At 41.7% G+C, this 19,184-nt stretch overlaps 1 pseudogene across 1 annotated transcript in view; it reads right to left on the bottom strand.

Annotated features, from left to right (window-relative positions):
* Window positions 1-2,975: 2,975 nt before the first annotated feature.
* LOC115892363 overlaps window positions 2,976-19,184 on the bottom strand; it is a 37,229-nt pseudogene continuing 21,020 nt past the window's right edge. Inside the window, exons 2-6 of the transcript XR_004052249.1 lie at window positions 7,297-8,288; window positions 6,543-6,640; window positions 4,828-5,041; window positions 4,249-4,488; window positions 2,976-3,346 (exon numbers count right to left, since the gene is read on the bottom strand). The product of XR_004052249.1 is annotated as a TRPM8 channel-associated factor 2-like (transcript). The remainder of the gene's footprint in view (window positions 3,347-4,248; window positions 4,489-4,827; window positions 5,042-6,542; window positions 6,641-7,296; window positions 8,289-19,184) is intronic.

Raw genomic sequence — 19,184 nt, 5'->3', positions numbered from 1 at the left:
CTTTACTTCCAATTATGTGGTCAATTTTGGAATAAGTGCGATGTGGTGCTGAGAAGAATGTATATTCTGTTGATTTGGGGTGGAGAGTTCTATAGATGTCTATTAGGTCCGCTTGGTGCAGAGATGAGTTCAATTCCTGGATATCCTTGTTAACTTTCTGTCTCGTTGATCTGTCTAATGTTGACAGCGGAGTGTTGAAGTCCCCCATTATTATTGTATGGGAGTCTAAGTCTCTTTGTAAGTCTCTAAGGACTTGCTTTATGAATCTGGGTGCTCCTGTATTGGGTGCATATATATTTAGGAGAGTTAGCTCTTCCTGTTGAATTGATCCCTTTACCATTATGTAATGGCCTTCTTTGTCTCTTTTGATCTTTGATGGTTTAAAGTCTGTTTTATCAGAGACTAGGATTGCAACCCCTGCTTTTTTTTGTTCTCCATTTGCTTGGTAGATCTTCCTCCATCCCTTTATTTTGAGCCTATGTATGTCTCTGCATGTGAGATGGGTCTCCTGAATACAGCAGACTGATGGGTCTTGACTCTTAATCCAGTTTGCCAGTCTGTGTCTTTTCATTGGAGCATTTAGTCCATTAACATTTAAGGTTAATATTGTTATGTGTGAACTTGATCCTGCCATTATGATATTAACTGGTTATTTTGCTCGTTAGTTGATGCAGTTTCTTCCTAGCCTCGATGGTCTTTACATTTTGCCAAGTTTTTGCGATGGCTGGTACCGGTTGTTCCTTTCCATGTTTAGGGCTTCCTTCAGGGTCTCTTGTAAGGCAGGCCTGGTGGTGACAAAATCTCTAAGCATTTGCTTATCTGTAAAGGATTTTATTTCTCCTTCACTTATGAAACTTAGTTTGGCTGGATATGAAATTCTGGGTTTAAAATTCTTTTCTTTAAGAACGTTGAATATTGGCCCCCACTCTCTTCTGGCTTGTAGAGTTTCTGCCGAGAGATCTGCTGTTAGTCTGATGGGCTTCCCTTTGTGGGTGACCCGACCTTTCTCTCTGGCTGCCCTTAAGATTTTTTCCTTCATTTCAACTTTGGTGAATCTGGCAATTATGTGTCTTGGAGTTGCTCTTCTGGAGGAGTATCTTTGTGGCGTTCTCTGTATTTCCTGAATTTGAATGTTGGCCTGCCCTACTAGGTTGGGGAAGTTCTCCTGGATGATATCCTGAAGAGTGTTTTCCAACTTGGTTCCATTTTCCCCCTCACTTTCAGGCACCCCAATCAGACGTAGATTTGGTCTTTTTACGTAATCCCATACTTCTTGCAGGCTTTGCTCATTTCTTTTTCTTCTTTTTTCTTTTGGTTTCTCTTCTCGCTTCATTTCATTCATTTGATCTTCAATCGCTGATACTCTTTCTTCCAGTTGATCGAGTCGGTTACTGAAGCTTGTGCATTTGTCACGTATTTCTCGTGTCATGGTTTTCATCTCTGTCATTTCGTTTATGATCTTCTCTGCATTAATGAGTCTAGCTGTCAATTCTTCCACTCTTTTTTCAAGATTTTTAGTTTCTTTGCGCTGGGTACGTAATTCCTCCTTTAGCTCTGATAAGTTTGATGGACTGAAGCCTTCTTCTCTCCTCTCGTCCAAGTCATTCTCTGACCAGCTTTGATCCGTTGCTGGTGATGGGCTGCGCTCCTTTGCAGGGGGAAATGCGCTCTTATTTTTTGAATTTCCAGCTTTTCTGCCCTGCTTCTTCCCCATCTTTGTGGTTTTATCTGTCTCTGGTCTTTGATGGTGGTGACGTACTGATGGGGTTTTGGTATAGGTGTCCTTCCTGTTTGATAGTTTTCCTTCTGACAGTCAGAAGGACTCTCTGTTGGTCTGTTGGAGATTGCTTGAGGTCCACTCCAGACCCTGTTTGCCTGGGTATCAGCAGCAGAGGTTGCCGAAGATAGAATATTGCTGATCAGCGAGTGTACCTGTCTGATTCTTCCTTTGGAAGTGTCCTCTCAGGGGTGTACTCCACTCTGTGAGGTGTGGGGTGTCAGACTGCCCCTAGTGGGGGATTTCTCCCAGCTAGGCTACTCAGGGGTCAGAGACACACCTGAGCAGGCAGTCTGTCCGTTCTCAGATCTCAACCTCCGCGTTGGGAGATCCGCGGCTCTCCCCAAAGCTGTCAGACAGAGTCGTTCGCGTCTGCACCGGCTCCCGCTACTTCCCCTGTTGGTCTTCAGCTGTGCGCTGTCCCCAGAGGTGGAGACTACAGAGACAGGCAGGCTTCCTTGAGCTGCTGTGAGCTCCACCCAGTTCGAGCTTCCCAGCGGGTTTGTTTACCTACTTAAGCCTCAGCAATGGCGGGCGCCCCTCCCCCAGCCTCGCTGCTGCCTTGCGGATAGATCGCGGCAGACTGCTGTGTTAGCAGTGAGGGAGGCTTCGTGGGCGTGGAACCCTCCCGGCCAGGTGTGGGATATATTCTCCTGGAATGCCTGTATGCTTACAGCGCAGTATTGGGGTGGGAGTTACCCGATTTTCCAGGTGTTGTGTGTCTCAGTTCCCCTGGCTAGGAAAACGGATCCCCTTCCCCCTTGCGCTTCCAGGTGAGGCGATGCCTCGCCCTGCTTCAGCTCTCGCTGGTCAGGCTGCAGCAGCTGACCAGCACCGATTGTCCGGCACTCCCTAGTGAGATGACCCCAGTACCTCAGTTGAAAATGCAGAAATCACCGGTCTTCTGTGTCGCTCGCGCTGGGAGTTGGAGACTGGAGTTGTTCCTATTCGGCCATCTTGCTCCGCCCCCTCCTATTTTTTTTATAATATTTTTCATTTCCTCGTACATCACAAAATCAGAAGGTGAGTGAGACAGGTGCTATTCTCTCTGCCTTAGAGGGGTATAACCCAAGAAGCACCACCATGCAGCCCAGTCCCTCTCATTTCCAGGGGAGGTGGTGGTCCCTGGACCTAGTGGGGTGGTGAAGGAGCTGGAGAGCTACTGAGATCCAGGTCGCTACCTAACTGAAGGGTCTGGTCATCCCCTTCTCCCAGAATTTCTGCTCAGTACCTGTAGATATGTTTCCAGGGCTGTCCACACATTCCAGTCACACAGAGGGGCTCCCTTTCCCAGGTGGGCCTTGATTCTCTTCTCTCGCTCTGGAGGGCTCAGAGCCTCGTGGGCCTGAGCCCTGGGGATCCCTAGGACTGTTTCATGCACGTAGACTGACCAAAGGTTGCAGGTGGCCTCAGTAGTGTGCGGGGGGAACTCCCATCCATGCCGCTGTTGGTTGTGGCCCAGCTCATGGATGGGGCCCCACACACCCCTGCTTCTCATGTCCATCTCGTTGATGATCTCCTTCACAGACTCCAGGTGGCACATGATGGGGTATCCTGAATGCATCCAGCCTGGGAACACAGAAGGAAGAGATGAGCATTGAGGAGGGTTTGCCCAAACTATCTCCTTCATTCTTCTCTATTATGGGACTTTTCTTCACCATCCTGATTATCCCCAATAATTGCAGAATCTCTGTGATGATTGGAAAGCAAATAGCTTTCTCCTACTTGGTCAGAAACTGAATAGTACCTAATCCCCTTCTCACACCTGAGTCGTGGCCTCCTCCTCACTCTGGCCCCGGAGAATATGGTTACACTTTACATAGTCATTCTTGCTGTAATTCGACACCTCCATTTTGTGTGTGTGAGTGTCCTTTACATGTCAGTCTGATATATGATGTCCTATGACTGGATCTGAGATCCTTGAGGGCTAGAACAGTGTCATTCTTTCTTCCCCATGTATACTACTTTTGTCCAAATTTACACTCTATGATAGAGGTAATTTTTGTCCTTATTTGAAGCTATGAAATTTGAGGTACAAAGAACTTTCCCCATGTGGGATCCGGAGTTCCTTATTTCTCTTCCTATGCACCGCTTTCTTTTTAATCACTCAGTACTTACCATAAACCTCCTTACGTATTTCCTCTTTTCATTTCCAACTCGGCTTATGTTTGAAGAAAATAGTTGATTTTCTATGCTGTCCTTGAAATGACTCTGGTTGCCATGTATGAATTCGCAGTACAACTTTTTCTGAGATTGTTCTACCATCTGGTGAAATCTCACCTTGTAGATATCAATAATTTGTTTTTTTCACATGTAAACATTCTTTCATCCCCATTGTGGTCAATGTCTTTTATATATTTTTCCCTTGCTTTACTAATAAAATTATGCTTACACATCTTGGATGTTCATAAAAGGCAAAGTAATAGATACATGGTTTCCACTGACTAGGAGGATTCCCTGGGAGCACCCACCAGCTGAGATCTGCACATCAGCCACAATCCTCTCGGGACGGCGGAGAGGGAAGGGCTCAGCCGCCAGCCTGGCCACAGCCTCCATCATCTCATCCCAGAGGCGGAGCACAGGCTCAGGGTCCTTCAGGGCTTGGAGGTTTGTGGTTGGCACTGTCAGGATGATGTTGTCTGTGGCCAGCTCTCCCCAGGGAGCCGGGTCCTCCTGCATCTGCCTCTTCCACTCTTCTAGTGATGTCTTACCTGGGAATAAATATCATGGAACCTACCACACCCACTTCCCCAACTTCCCTTGAGTTGAAAAATGCCACCTGAACTCTGGAAGAACATTGCAATAATGAACCACTATCCCAGGGGTCTATAGGCTATAAAGTGAAGAAAACGCTTCCTGACTCTTCTTTTTGTCTGCTCTGAAGTATCCATAGACACAGGGTATTCCATATCTCCTTCCCCCACGTTCTCCCCAAACAGTTCTTCCTCTTTCTCTCCACCAAACCTTATTTCTCTCCCATTTAGCAACCATCCCACAGTTTCCATGGCATCTGCCGCTCTTCCTCCTCCCTAAATATTCATTCCACTTACCCAGCTTATAGTATGGGGCAGGCACAGCCCCCCTGATAGTGACAGACACAGGACCTAGTTGGCTGCCCTTGGGCACGATGACGTAGAGGAGGCCGCCCCAGAGGCAGGAGACTGACCGTTCAGTCCTGTCCATACAGCATTGATGAGTCACCACGGGGGCTCGAGATAGCTTCCTGGCCTTGGTTAGGTCATCGGTGTGGCAGCCAATCTGTACCTGGACAGGTGATTCCACCAAGTGATGGAGGAATTAGAATCCTTGTGATGTGTGTGTGAGGTTGTTTAGATGGAAGATATTAGACAAACATGCCCATGAAACCCCAGCTTCCCTTATCTATGTGCTAGGCATGGAAATATCTCAATTTTAGCAGTCCAAAGTCATCTGGACTTCAAAGCATGTAAAATCATTTTTCCAAGGATTTAAACAGCTCCACCATAAATCTTCACCTGACATGAATTGGTGAGAGACCAGGCTGATCCTGGCAAAGGTCTTGTGTCTTTCTGCCAGGCAAAATCCTGGGCTCTTCTAACAGGACCTAAGCCAGTCTGGTGACGCTGATGTTGGGGATGAGCTGGGGGACTGTGCTCTGTCCTCTGTGAACACACAGGAGGCCCATCCAGAGTGAATGAGGTTGATTCTGTCTTCCTCTTTGTCCAGAGCTTCCCTTTCTGGCTGCCAGATGGGTAGAGATCTGTTTTGTCTGGAGTCCTGGAGTTGCTTTTCTTAGGTTTGATATAAGCAAGCTCCAGAAAGAATGCTGACAGAAAAGAGGCTCTAGCTGTGGTAGGAAGTGGCCCTCAGAGCCAAGGAGGCTGAATGAATTTAAATTCTGCATGTAGGGCATATTTTGTGGAGTGATGAGATTTTCACACCCTTCAGATGTCAAGATAAAGAGATAAAACCACAGCACTTTGGGAGGCCGAGGCGGGCGGATCACAAGGTCAGGAGATCGAGACCACGGTGAAACCCCGTCTCTACTAAAAATACAAAAAATTAGCTGGGCGCAGTGGCGGGCGCCTGTAGTCCCAGCTACTGGGGAGGCTGAGGCAGGAGAATGGCGTGAACCTGGGAGGTGGAGCTTGCAGTGAGCCGAGATCGCGCCATTGCACTCCAGCCTGGGCGACAGAGCGAGACTCCGTCTCAAAAAAAAAAAAAGATAATACCAGAGTTTGTGCAGAATGAGCTTGCTGACACCCAGCCCAAATTTCTACCACATGTTTCATACTCACTCCCTCTGAATTTGCATGTGGGACCCATGAGGAGGCACGAAGAGGTAACTGCCCATGCCCGAGGATTCCCAGCCCTTCCTTTTCCTTCTGTCAGTCACCTACTAATCACATCATCCACTCCCTAAACCTTTTCTAATAAAGTAACTCTTTAAGTACAATGGGACAGATTTGAGCTGGGCTCCTGTCTCCTTGTTAGTCCAGTTGCAATAAAATGCTTTTTTTTTTTTTAAATGAAAAATTCAAGTGTCATAGTTTTGGCTTCAGTCCATTCTGCAGTGAGCTTCTTTTGCTTGATAATACTAGGCACTTCAGTCACTCACTTAGATGGCCTAAAATTTAGCTGCTTCATATGTAAAATCTGTAAAATGGGCAGAATAATGCATCTCTGTACTCCTGGCAGCATTGCCATGAGCTGGAACTAGAGAGTGGATGAGAATGACACAGCTCTAGGGTTTTGAGGGTGGCAGATGTGGGTGTTCAGACCTTACCCGTAGGCCAGCAGAGGCAGCAACTTCAGACAGTGAGACTTCCGCATTTTGTCCTTCCAGGAGGTAGAGCCCGGTACTTACCCAGCAATCACTGTTGCCTGACAAAAGTCATAGAGAAGGCTCAGTTCTTCCTTCCTATGTGACTCTATCTCCACTTAGGGCCTCCCAGCCTCTCCCAGTGGTACAGCTTCTCCCCTGTGTATCTCAAGTCAGCCACACTTCTTCTTAGACTCATCCCTCCTAAACCTTAAGCGGAGTCCCAGCCCACATCTTCTTGAAAGTACCTGATAAAGAATGGAGTCTGCCGGGCCCAGTGGCTCATGCCTGTAATCCCAGCACTTTGGGAGGCCGAGGCAGGTGGATCACCTGAGGTCAGGAATTCCAGACCAGCCTTACCATTATGCATTTATGCTATTTCTCTTACTGCTTATGAAACCCCATCTCTACTAAAAGTACAAAAATTAGACGGGCCTGGTGGTGTGTGCCTGTAGTCCCAGTGACTCAGGAGGCTGAGAGAGGAGAATTGCTTAAACCCAGGAGGTGCAGGTTGCATGAGCCGAGATCAGCGCCACTGCACTCCAGCCTGGGTGACAGAGTGAGACTCCGTCTCAAAAAAAAAAAAAAAAAAAAAAAAAAAAAAAGAATGAGGTCAATCTTCCTGAAGGTAAGTACTTGCAATGTCCTGTGTAGTGTCAGCCAATCCCACTTTCCCCTATGTCTTTAATGTTCTGGGCATTCTCTCCTGTTTTCATACCTGGGTTGATTCCGTCAATCTCCACAGTGATGGGGTGTTTTGAGGGGTACAAACTAGAGGAGCAGGTCCAGATGCCAAGCCCCTGGGCCAGCTGGGAGCAGTCAGTTCCAGAGTGAGCCAGCCCAGTGGCCAGGGAGAGCATGGCAGCCTCATAGGAGTCACTGGCAACTGGATTTTCCCGGCTCACAGCTGGGAGGCCCGACCCTCGTAGCATCTTCCTCAGGAGCCTGTGCAGGGATATGTAAGCAGGGATCCCCGCCGCAGGAATCTGCAGGAAGGCTGCACCATCAACTCTCAACTTTGCCAGACAGCTCTTTTCCAAGTTCCCATTCTCGTGGTTCAGGATAGCCTGGAATTCAGAGAGCGCCTTGCGGAAGTGGTAGCTTCTCATCTCAGGGGTGGGAATGGGGAAACAGCCTGCTTTGAGAGTCTGAGGCAGGATGCTGAGGCCAAAGCAGTTGAGGATGACGTTACCAGGGAAGCCAGCCAAGGGGCAGTGGCCAGGGTTCTGGGAGGCCCACCACCAGGCCTGGCCCCCAATCAGCAGCCCCCCACCCTCGGCCACAAACTCCTGCAGCTGCTTTGCCTCCTTGTCACTGTACGCCTTGCAGCAGTAGACACACAAGTTGCTGTTCAGATGAGGCTCCAGGCTGCATTGCAGGCCATGTTCCGATAGGAGGGGACACAGATCTTTTAGATTTGTGTTCACCCCAACTTTGCCTGTCTGGCCTCTGGCCAGCCAGTGCACCGCATTGAGCAAGAAGGACCCCATCTTGGGAGCACAGAGCAGGCACTCGTGGGCAGCCAGGACCACACGGCCCCGGCCATAGCGAGCAGCTGCCAAAAAGCAGTTGAGTGAGGCATCCAGCCCCAGAGGGAAGGCCAGGGCTCCATGCACCAGCAGCTGTGAGGGGACTCCCCCTGTCCTGATGTCCAGCTCTGAGATCCCCTCCAGGAGCTGCTGCTGGTCCTGCCTGACATCCTCCCCACACCTGGAAGAGACAGGAGAAACAATGAGTCTACAGTCAGTTAATGAGCTACTGAATCAAACTCATTGAATAGAGAAATCTATGTGCAGGTAGGAAGATTGCATTGTTCATGTCAATCTTCACATTCTTACTAATATTAGGATTTTAGCATGTCAACATCATTTATTTTCATCATGTTTAAGGCATATTTTTTCACTTTTTTTTTTTTTTTTTTTTTTTTTTTTTTACAACTGATGGCATATTATCATCTAATTGGCACTGTTTGGTCTTTTTTTTTTTTTTTTTTTTTTTTTTTTTGAGATGGAGTCTTGCTCTGTCACCAGGCTAGAGTGCAATAGCACCATCTCAGCTCACTGCAACCTCGGCCTCCTGGGGTCAGGCAATTCTCCCGCCTCAGCCTCCTAAGTGCTGGGACTATAGGCGCATGCCACCATACCCAGCTAATTTTTGTATTTTTAATAGAGACAGGGTTTCACAGTGTTGGCCAGGATGGTCTCGATCTCATGACCTCGTGAGCCTGCCTTGGCATTCCAAAGTGCTGGGATTACAGGCGTGAGCCACCACGCCCAGCCTGGTCTTTCTCAGTGATACATAAAATAATGGCATTTTTCACAATCAATGTTGTCACAGATTTCAGGAAACACTATAGAGGTAGTACCCTTACTTGTATATCTTAAAATCCACATTTTCTAAATGAACACCTCCAGGAATTCCTCCCATTTAGTCAACTAAGTGTTGAATATTGTGGCTTCAGTTTCTTGACTTTTAAAATAATTAAACATATAAACAAATTAAGTTAGAAAAATTAGTTTATTATGTCCAGAGAAAGTAGTACTGCTTATGAATTACTCGAGCTAACTTTCTACAAAGGAAGATTGCAAAAACACCAAATTTGGACTCTCCATAGGGTAGTTCTGATCTAGGAACCCATCAGAAGTAAATTGTTTAACACTACACTTGAAGATTTATACAAACACACACTGTTCTTAAAAACTCACTTAGATCTGGTTAGAGTATTCACTTCTTTTTATTAAGGAATGGTCAAAATGTAATGAATCAAGAAAAGGTTTTGTATTTCAAGAATTTTTAAAAACAATTTGTATATACTATAAACATCAAGCAATAGGAGGTTGGTTAAATAAGTTATGGTTAACAGTAGATTGTAAAACATATTGTGATGAAAATAATTATCAGATAATTTGAAAAATGCTTAATGGAAAAACTTTTAAGATTAGATTCCAGAATACCATGCTCTAAATAAGCCAAATTTTGGGGAAAAAAATCAAAAACCATAAAACCAGACATTGAAGCAGAACCTAAAGCATATTTATCAAAATATCTTTGTTAAAAAAAAGTCTTCAGTGGCCATCTTGGCTGGTGGGATTTTAGGTCCTTTTAATTATCTTATAAAACTTTATTGTCTCAAATTTTAAAATTAACATCTACTTCTCTTATAATTAAAAATTAAATGTTATATTTTTTAAAAGTATAGTTCATTTATTCTGGTAGTAAAACATTATTGAAAAATGTAACACTTGTTCAGATTCTCTTTCTTTTCAGCATGAAAATGAGGAGATGGCATGTCTTAGTTTTGCCATCCCATTTTCAGGCTGACATGGTAAATGTCATATCAGGTATCAGTTCTGCCTGTGGCTTTTTGTTACCTGTTGGAACTCAAGATAATTTGGGGAGTTAATGACATTGAGCTACAAGACTTAATAATAAAACATTCCACTCTAAGTGTGCTTAGCATCTTCTCACAGGCACCTGGCAAAGTCTCAGCTAATGGCAGTAAACCTTCAATATGGAAAGCTGCGGTTACCTGCAGATATCCTCTCCAAAGCTAATTGAAATGATTGCATACATTCATCCATGTGCCCACACACACATACAAACCACAGTAGCACTGGGAATCTAGGAAGTGACTAGAATGGGTGACAAAAGTTGCAACAACCACATAGAATTAAAGAAAAAACTCAAGAACTTCTTAGCATAAAGGCAGCATAAATAAAGTTAAAGAAGGTGAGATCATTGAGAGAAAAATATTTGCAACAGATTGAACAGATACAAAATTAGAATCCAGAATATATGAGTAATTTCTAAGAATAAACAGAAAAGCAAAAAAACTGAAAATAGTTTTAAACTATATCCTCAAACAGCCCATGAAAGATGAAATCCAAGTGAAATATCCAACATTTGAAAAGATATAATCATGTAAATGCAAATTATATATGATAACGTTTTTTATCCAGAAAATTAGTGAAAGTTTCAAAAGCTAACAATATTAAGTGCTGGCAAGAGTGTGGAGAAAAATAATCTTTCATAAAATCTGGAGATCAATTTGGCAGTATCCAATAACATTAAAAATAGAAATAGCCTATAGCAGTATACACGGAGGCAGTACTAGGAAGTTCATTGCAAATTGTTGGCAATAGTGAAAAAGTATGAAGAAGTTAAATATTCACTAACATGAATGCAAATAAAAATTGGCATTTAATCATACGATGGATTACTGTTTACCAGTCAATAAGAATAGTTCCACCTATGCTAATTAACAAGGGAAGATGTTCAAAACATTTGCTGAGTAAAACAATTTCAAAAATAGCAGAACTTGGTGATGCTACTTATGGAAGACCAATATAAAGCAAAGTAAACATACGTCAGTATATGTCCAAAATGTTAGGAAACAACTACAATAAACTGATAAGAGTTTTTCTATTGGATTGTGGGATAGACAGAAAGGACTGACATTGAAAGAGATGATCAAAGGGGCTTTTGCCTCAATAATTTATTTCTTCAAATAAGGGGAATGTACAATTATATTTCTCAGGTAATTCCAAATTAAATATAAAATGTTAAGATAACTGCTCCAAAAATAGAAGTAAAATGTATAATCTACAAATGTGTTGAGGAAATTTAAGAAATGGATAAAACGTAGTAGTAAGCAAGGAAAAATGTAAAAAGAAATAAAGCATAAAAATAGAAAATAAAATTAAAAGGGGGTAAGAGCAAGAAATACATTTGAATCATCAAAGTATATATGAATGTATTGAATTTCTATTTGATAGAGGCTGTTAGATTAGTTTAAAAACATCTGGATATAAGCTGCTTATAAAAGACACCCTTGAAACTAAGTGACATAAAAGCATTGAAAATGACAAAATCAACAAAGTTTTATTTCAAAAAATACAAAAACAAAAAAGCAGACATGCCAGCATTACTAAGGGATGCAATAATTTCAAAGAGGGAAAATTAAAAATGAACATTTTCTATGGATAAAAGTTATACTCTAACAAAAATAAAAATTTTATTAATTTTTATGTCCTGCAAAAACACAATACTGAAAGCAAGAACTGCTACAAAGAAAATAAAAATATGAATTGACATTACATTTGGAGATGGTAATGTATTCTCAGCATCCATTGGAAAAAAAAAAAGGATGGAGATGATTTGATCAGAATGACTTACAAGCTTACTTACAGCCAGAAGACAATTGTCCTTCATGCTGAGGACAAGAAAATGAGACCCTAAAAGGTTGTGGTCTGCTAAGTTGTTGCATAAATATAAAGTAAAAAGGCGGACATTCTCCAACATGATACATTAACTAAAAAATCAATGCGCAGAGCACACACACACATAGATAAGCATCTGAGATGATCCATATCAAACTTTTAGGATTGGCTACCTCGGTCCAGAGGCATGAGACTGGAGCTGGTGGTGTGGGGAGGAGGATGAGTTGCCATTTTCCTCTCTATATTTCTGTATTGGTGCGCATTTTTTCACAATAAATTTGAATTCCTTTTGAAATATTTTCATAAAGAGGCATTTCTTAAAAAGAAAAATAAAGAAAGAAAGGAAACGAGGAAAGAAGGAAGGAAGGGGATGACAGAGGGAGGGAGGGGAAGGGAGTTGGGAAGTGGGGAGGGAGGGAGGGAAAAGTGAGTAAGCATAGCAGTTAGGATATCAGGTAAATTTCAACAGATGATTTGACAGTATCCTAAGGGCAATATTAATGATCTCAGACAGCTAGTTACCAATATTAAATCTTGTATAATATCTGTTTATAATGTTTAAGTGTGGAAAATAATGAAAGTAGCTGCTATTTAATGAGGTTTAATATATGCTAGGCATTTAATATATGTATTATCTCTTTCAATCATTATAATAAACTTGAAAGTTACTATTCTCACTTTAAAGATGGAGTTTGGAAAAGCTAGGCAATTTTCTCCATGTTTCTTAGCTAATAACTGGCAGGGACAGGAAGCAAATCTGACAGAGCAGGAGCACATCTCAGACACACACCACTAATTTACATTCCAGCTCCCTTTGTAGCCCCATGCATTTCAAGGAAATCACTTCTCTTTTAACTACAAGCAGCCAGAAAGAGCAGACAGTAAAACACAGATAAGACAGCTCTGGCACAGAGGGAGGAGGGGGCAAAGTCTCTTGGGTAACTGCCCAACTTCATCCTCACACAATGGGCCCCAGTTAAACAGTGGGCCTTAATAAGCACATTCCTTTCCCTTTGGGTGCACTGTCAGGGAAGCTAAAAGATAAGAAGCTAAAAGTGGGGTATGCCTGCATCTGCAGAAAGAGTTATGGGAACAGAGACACAACTCTCCCTCCCAGATAAGCACAACAAAGAGACAAAGAAGCAGTCGAAGTCTCTGATAAACTCTCCCACCCTGAATCCTTAAAAACTGTTAGTCTGTAAGGGAGTGTGCCTCTGACCTAACTTGGCCAGAAGCCCCTCTCGTTTGTTTTCTTTAAATTAAACCTGTCCTTGACTGTCAAGCCATCTATCGTGTTTCTTACCTAGTTCTTTAATTTTTACTAAACCCAGGCTGGCTTTCTTCCAAAGCCACTGATGTCTACACACCAGAACTCTGTCACTCAATTACTGAGGCTTTGACGGAACCTACATCTGGGTACATGGTTATCAACAGGTATATGTTGTGCAAAGGAAGCCTTACAGGATGTGAAGGTGCGAATAATACTGTGTTTAAGAAAGGAAAAGCATGTGTTACTTCAGAGCTGGAAGTGCAGGGGAAGCCACTGAGGATGAAAAGAAAGGGATATGATGGTGTGGTTAGGAAATGTTCACAAACCACACCTGAGCAGACAGGAAACATGGGCGATAGGTTTCTGAATGTCAATTAAAAAACTGCCAAATTAGGAAGGTACTGCACTGAATAAAACAGTAAGTGTGAAGTGCGCTGCTGTCATTTTCACCATATTGAATGTAAAACATCTAACAATTTATGTATTTTTTCTTGAACATAAAAGTAATGAAGTCTACTGGTAGTAATCAAATATATCTTCACTTAGCTTGTTTTGTTTTTCTGTTCAGATTGTATAGGATGTAAAAATACTCTTCTGGATTTATTTCACTTTCTGATAAATACGAACAGGACAGAAATACTAGAATCTAGAAATGATGTTTTCTTAGGATCTGTAACATCAAGAAAAGGACTAGAGAGAACTATGTTGATCAGATGCTGTAAAAAACATTTTGAAGACCTGCAGCCCCCAACACTTGAGTATCTTTATTTGTATTTTTAATTCCTTAAATACAGATAAACCGTAGTAAATAACAAAACTTTAAAAATTGTCTTCATCATCACTGAACAATATGGGCATAGATGATCAGAGAGGTGCCTTGAAATTGTAAATGTATTTTTTTTCTTTTATTTTAAGCTGGTAAATACAGGGTAAAATCTCTTTAGATCTCAATCATGCCTATTAGACACACAATTTTATTTAACCTATTTAACCTGTCAGATTTAAGAAAATAATTTGGAAAACTCACTTTTGTAACAAATTGCAGGTACATAAATTACTCACTTGGAATAGTCAGAATACAGATGTATTTTGACTGTGAGCACAGATATATCCATATTTATACGTCATACCAAAACCCTGCTTAAACATACAAACATTCCTATGAATGTCATAATGTTTACTCTTTCTCCTGGTTTAATAAACTACATTTCCAATATTATTGGAAGATTATTGTTAGAACTGAAGGAGATAATATAGGATTGAGCAGCTCTTATGGAAAATGCTTGGGACCAAGCACTAGTGTTTCAGATTTTGATTTTTTTCCGGTTGTGGAATATTTGCATACACATAAGGAGATACCTTGGTGACGGGACCCAACTCTAAACACAAAATTCATTTATGTTTCCTATATACCTTTACACAGAGCCTAAAGGTAATTTATAAAATATTTTAAATAAGTTTGTGCATGAAACAAAGTTTGTGTACATTGAACCATCAGAAAGCAAAGGTGTCCCAAAAGTGGGAATTTCCACTTCTGGCATTAACATTGGTGGCACTCAAAAAGTTTTGAATTTTGGAGCATTTCAGATTTTGGATTTTTGATTAGGCCTGGTTTCCCCACTCTTAGGGGATCTAGTAAGCTACGCCCACTTCACCAAACCACAGATGGAACTCACATGGGGAGTTTATACTTGAAAGTTTTTTTTCTTGTCTATTCACCCAATTTGTTCATGTTTCTATGAATTAGAAAGCATTAATGATAACTATTGAATTTGTGATTTTGACTATTTTCTTTCCATTGTACATGGGAGGTTGATTGGTGTAAAGAGATACTCGATCCTGGGCCACTCATCAATCACCTGTTCTTTTTGGCCAGTGTATAGGAATGTATGTCATCATCATAAAAACCTTTGATATCCACCCATTTATTAATTATTTTTCATTCATTTTGTCAAATTTGATAGAGCAATTCTGGGATCTAGCCTCATTTTACAGTTTTTACCTGGAAACTACATTCATGGATCTTGAATATAAACCTTATATACCTCCCACACATTTATCTCTGTCTCTGAGTCAGATTCCCAGGAACCCAAGCTGAAACAAGTGGAATTTAGCAGTGCCTAGAGAAATTATGCATGAATTTCCTTCGTGACTCTGAAAGCCCATTTCCAGTGATATGGCAAAATATGATACACACACAAAGGTATGTGGTGCTTGTCATCTGGAACTCCTTGGACAAAGACTTTCTACTCTACAGGACTTTGTTGAGGACAGAGATAATAAATAATTCTCAAGAGAGTCATAAACCTAAGCCACTAGTACATATTTACAATCTTTACTTACAAAATAGTGACAGGTTCTCACTATGTTGCTCAGGCTGGAGTGCAGTGGTTATTTGCAGATGCAATTATAGCACACTGCAGCCTTGGACTCCCAGCCTCAAGAGAGCCTCCTACCTCAGCCTCTCGAGTATGTGAGTACATGTGCATCAGCATGCCCAGGTACATATTTAATTTTATATGGGCAGCTGCTAATATGTTTTAGAGCTTGTAGATAATACCATGTGTAAGTGTAATGGGTGGTTGGTTGGTATCTGAGGTTAACTTTTCCTCCAGACTCTTCTGTCATGGTATAAAGGTAGCAAGTGCCTTTGGATTTGCTTTTAAGTATTAAAGCACCTGCACTATCCTCCTGTTATATAAACACAGGTGTGCCCTTGGGGATAGGATGTGAGAGGAGCTTTTGTTGGTTTTTAGAGACTGCCACATTCCTTGGCAGGCAGAGTTGGGGCAGGCCAGCAATCAGTTCTCTTAAGAAGCTTCAGGGCCTTCCAGCTGAGATTTGAAGTGGAGGAACCTGCTGGGTCAGTCCAAGTGCCTTTGACCAATATTTGTTGGCAGGAATGCTCACTGAAAACCTCTAATGGGACTTGCTCTGAAGGTGGGAAGAATCTGAGCCAGAGACTCAGACTCTAACCTTCTGAGACTCTCAAGGAATTGGTTAGCTCTGGCTCTGTTGTTGACTGAGGCTGGAAGGCTCTGGCGCAACCCCTAGCCCCATATTCCCTAGCAGGAAGCTGTCTGCAGGATTAACACTAGTATGTGAGGCTGCCTTTTCTCTTGCTATGGATTTGGATGTGTATTCATTCCTATTTTTTCATTAATTTATATAGTTTACAAATATTCATTGATCTCTAATGTTAAATACTCCAGACACTGAAAATAAAGCAGTAAATGCAACAGGCAAGATCACAGAGCTCTATATTCTGGTTGGTTAGACAGGCCCTAGCAAGAAACAGCAGAGATAGTTATAGAGAGTGATAGTGTTTAAGGAATAAATGGAGAAATGTGATGAAGTGAAACTGGATGGAAAGTCCTAATTTCAGTATGGTCACTGGGGAAGACTGCTCTGAGGAGGGTGTTTGAGCTGAAACGAATTAAGAAGAATAAACTGGATTTTCAAGAGCTGAGAGAAAGCTTGATATTTTATAAAACAAGAAACCTAATGTTACATGTTGTGGTCTTTCCATTGAGGAACAGTTCTAAAATACTTCAAAGATGTGTATGGATGACATATGTTATCGCCAACCCCCCAGTACTCAACTAGAAAATATCTGAATATTTAAGCAATCTTCTATTACAGACACATGTTTCTTCCACTGTTTCACTTAACAGTGAAAATATAGGTAAAAAATATTTGGTTCATAGCCCGACTTCTCCCTGTCTCCAATGCTTCTTCCTTCACCTTTCCACAGCTGCTGATCCTGAGAGCACAACCTCATAAACCTCCCACACATTTGTCTCTGTCTCTGAGTCAGATTCCTAGGAACCTCAGCTGCAACAAGGGGAATTTAGCAGTGCCTAGTGAAATTACGTATGAATTTACCCCATGACTCAGAAATCCCATTTCCAATGATATCACAAAATATAAGGATGCACGTACAAAGGTATTCAGTGCAGCACATGTGTAACAGTAGAAGTACCAGAAAAATAATGCATACTGGAAACTCAAGTGCCTGTCAATAAGGGACTTATTGAATAAACAATATCATATCCATACACCATGGTATAATAGAGTATACAGTGTATCTCTATATACTATTCTGAGGCCATATCCAGGAAATAATGTCAAGTGAAAAAAAGTAAGGAGGAAAAAATGTATAGAGTATGTAATTGCCTTAGCCAGTGAAGAGAAGACTACTAATACGTGTGTGTTTGTGGATATATAAACAAATCATGGAGCATTAACCATTAAAAAAAAAGCAGGGAAGGAAGAAGGGAATTGTTTGAAGGAAACAGGGACAGCATATAGGTTACTTAAAATTTTACTTTGGACCCAGATTACTATTTTACATAATTTTAAACAAAATTAAATTACACAAGCAATTCCAAAATGAAATAAAATAACCAATGAATTGACATGTACATCTGTTTAGCAATATAACCACAAAGAGAGGAAGTATTGGAAGTGACTTTAAAGATAGTATTTTGACTTTACATATATATATAATAAAATATATCATCGGGGCCAGGCACTGTGGCTCACGCCTGTAATCCCAGGACTTTGGGAGGCCGAGGTGGGCAGATCACGAGGTCCGGAGATCGAGATCATCCTGGCTAACATGGTGAAACCCGTCTCTATAAAATCACAAAAAATTAGCTGGGCGCAGTGGCGGGCGCCTGTAGTCCCAGCTACTGGGGAGGCTGAGGCAGGAGAATGGCGTGAACCCAGGAGGCAGAGCTTGCAGTGAGCCAAGATCGCGCCGCTGCACTCCAGCCTGGGTGACAGAGTAAGACTCTGTCTCAAAAAAAAAAAAAAAAAAAAAAAATATATATATATAATATATATATATCACTGGGACAAAAAAACTGCAAGTAATCTTTGCTACAATAATCATCATATTGCTGGTAGTAGTGCTATTATTCATATTTTGCAACTGTTGTTTGTATATCATGGGATAGAGCAAATGGGTAATTACATTGGTGTCTTATAGAAAAAGAATTTTTCATCATGAGAGATAGGAGATGCAGAGGTAAATTGCTGAAATCAAATTAAAACCCTGTAGCCCCAAATCTGATCTGAAGTATCAGTATAAACCAAAAAGATCTATTTCTTAGCTGTGCCTATTTAGAAGGCCTAGAAACAATGATCAAACAATGCACACCTCTAACACCAAGACTGGGGTTTCTAAATGCAAATTAGGACTCCCAGAAATATGGGCTGTATATTAAAAAAAAAATAGAAGAAAGAAAAAAATAGGGCTTTTTGGAGAAATGGCAGCTCCTGGGCCTGAGAAGGAAATACATGAGACCAAATTGAAACTTCCTGTTGTATTAAAAAACCAGGAAGCCCATTGAGATTGAGTGGAAAAGATTCAGGAATCGGCCGGGCGCGGTGGCTCAAGCCTGTAATCCCAGCACTTTGGGAGGCCGAGACGGGTGGATCACGAGGTCAGGAGATCGAGATCATCCTGGCTAACACGGTGAAACCCTGTCTCTACTAAAAAAAATACAAAAAAAAAACCCTAGCCGGGCGAGGTGGTGGGCGCCTGTATTCCCAGCTACTCGGGAGGCTGAGGCAGGAGAATGGCGTGAACCCGGGAGGCGGAGCTTGCAGTGAGCTGAGATCGCGCCACTGCACTCCAGCCTGGGCGACAAAGCAAGACTCCATCTCAAAAAAAAAAAAAAGATTCAGGAATCATCTTGAAATGGCTCACAATGACCAAACAGGACAATTTCAACATCAGTAAGGACAATAAATGAAACACATTGTGTTTCCAATCATGATTTCATAAGAATTCTAAGAAAAATTTAAAAACATTGGTGACCTCTGGAAGATGCTAGGGAACCATCTCAATATTGGAAACTGGTTTTAAAATGAGAAAGAGAGAATTAAGTATTTATTTTGCCTTTCCTATATAAATTATACCATAGAGTATGTAATTGGTGAAGGAAAGTGTGTTTTACACAACTATTCCAAATAACAAAGGAATATTAACATTTTTAAGTCATCATTTTATAAGCACAAATTAACGGGTCTAGGTCTAAGCAATGGTTATTAAGGACTGCCAACCTCACAGTAAGAGAGAAAATTAGACCACTGTGTTCTACCCAGTGG

Source organism: Rhinopithecus roxellana, chromosome 12, assembly GCF_007565055.1.
Source record: "Rhinopithecus roxellana isolate Shanxi Qingling chromosome 12, ASM756505v1, whole genome shotgun sequence".
Taxonomy (NCBI): domain Eukaryota; kingdom Metazoa; phylum Chordata; class Mammalia; order Primates; family Cercopithecidae; genus Rhinopithecus; species Rhinopithecus roxellana.
The sequence above is the reverse complement of the archived record's forward strand: the minus strand, read 5'-3'. Positions and strand labels throughout refer to the sequence as shown.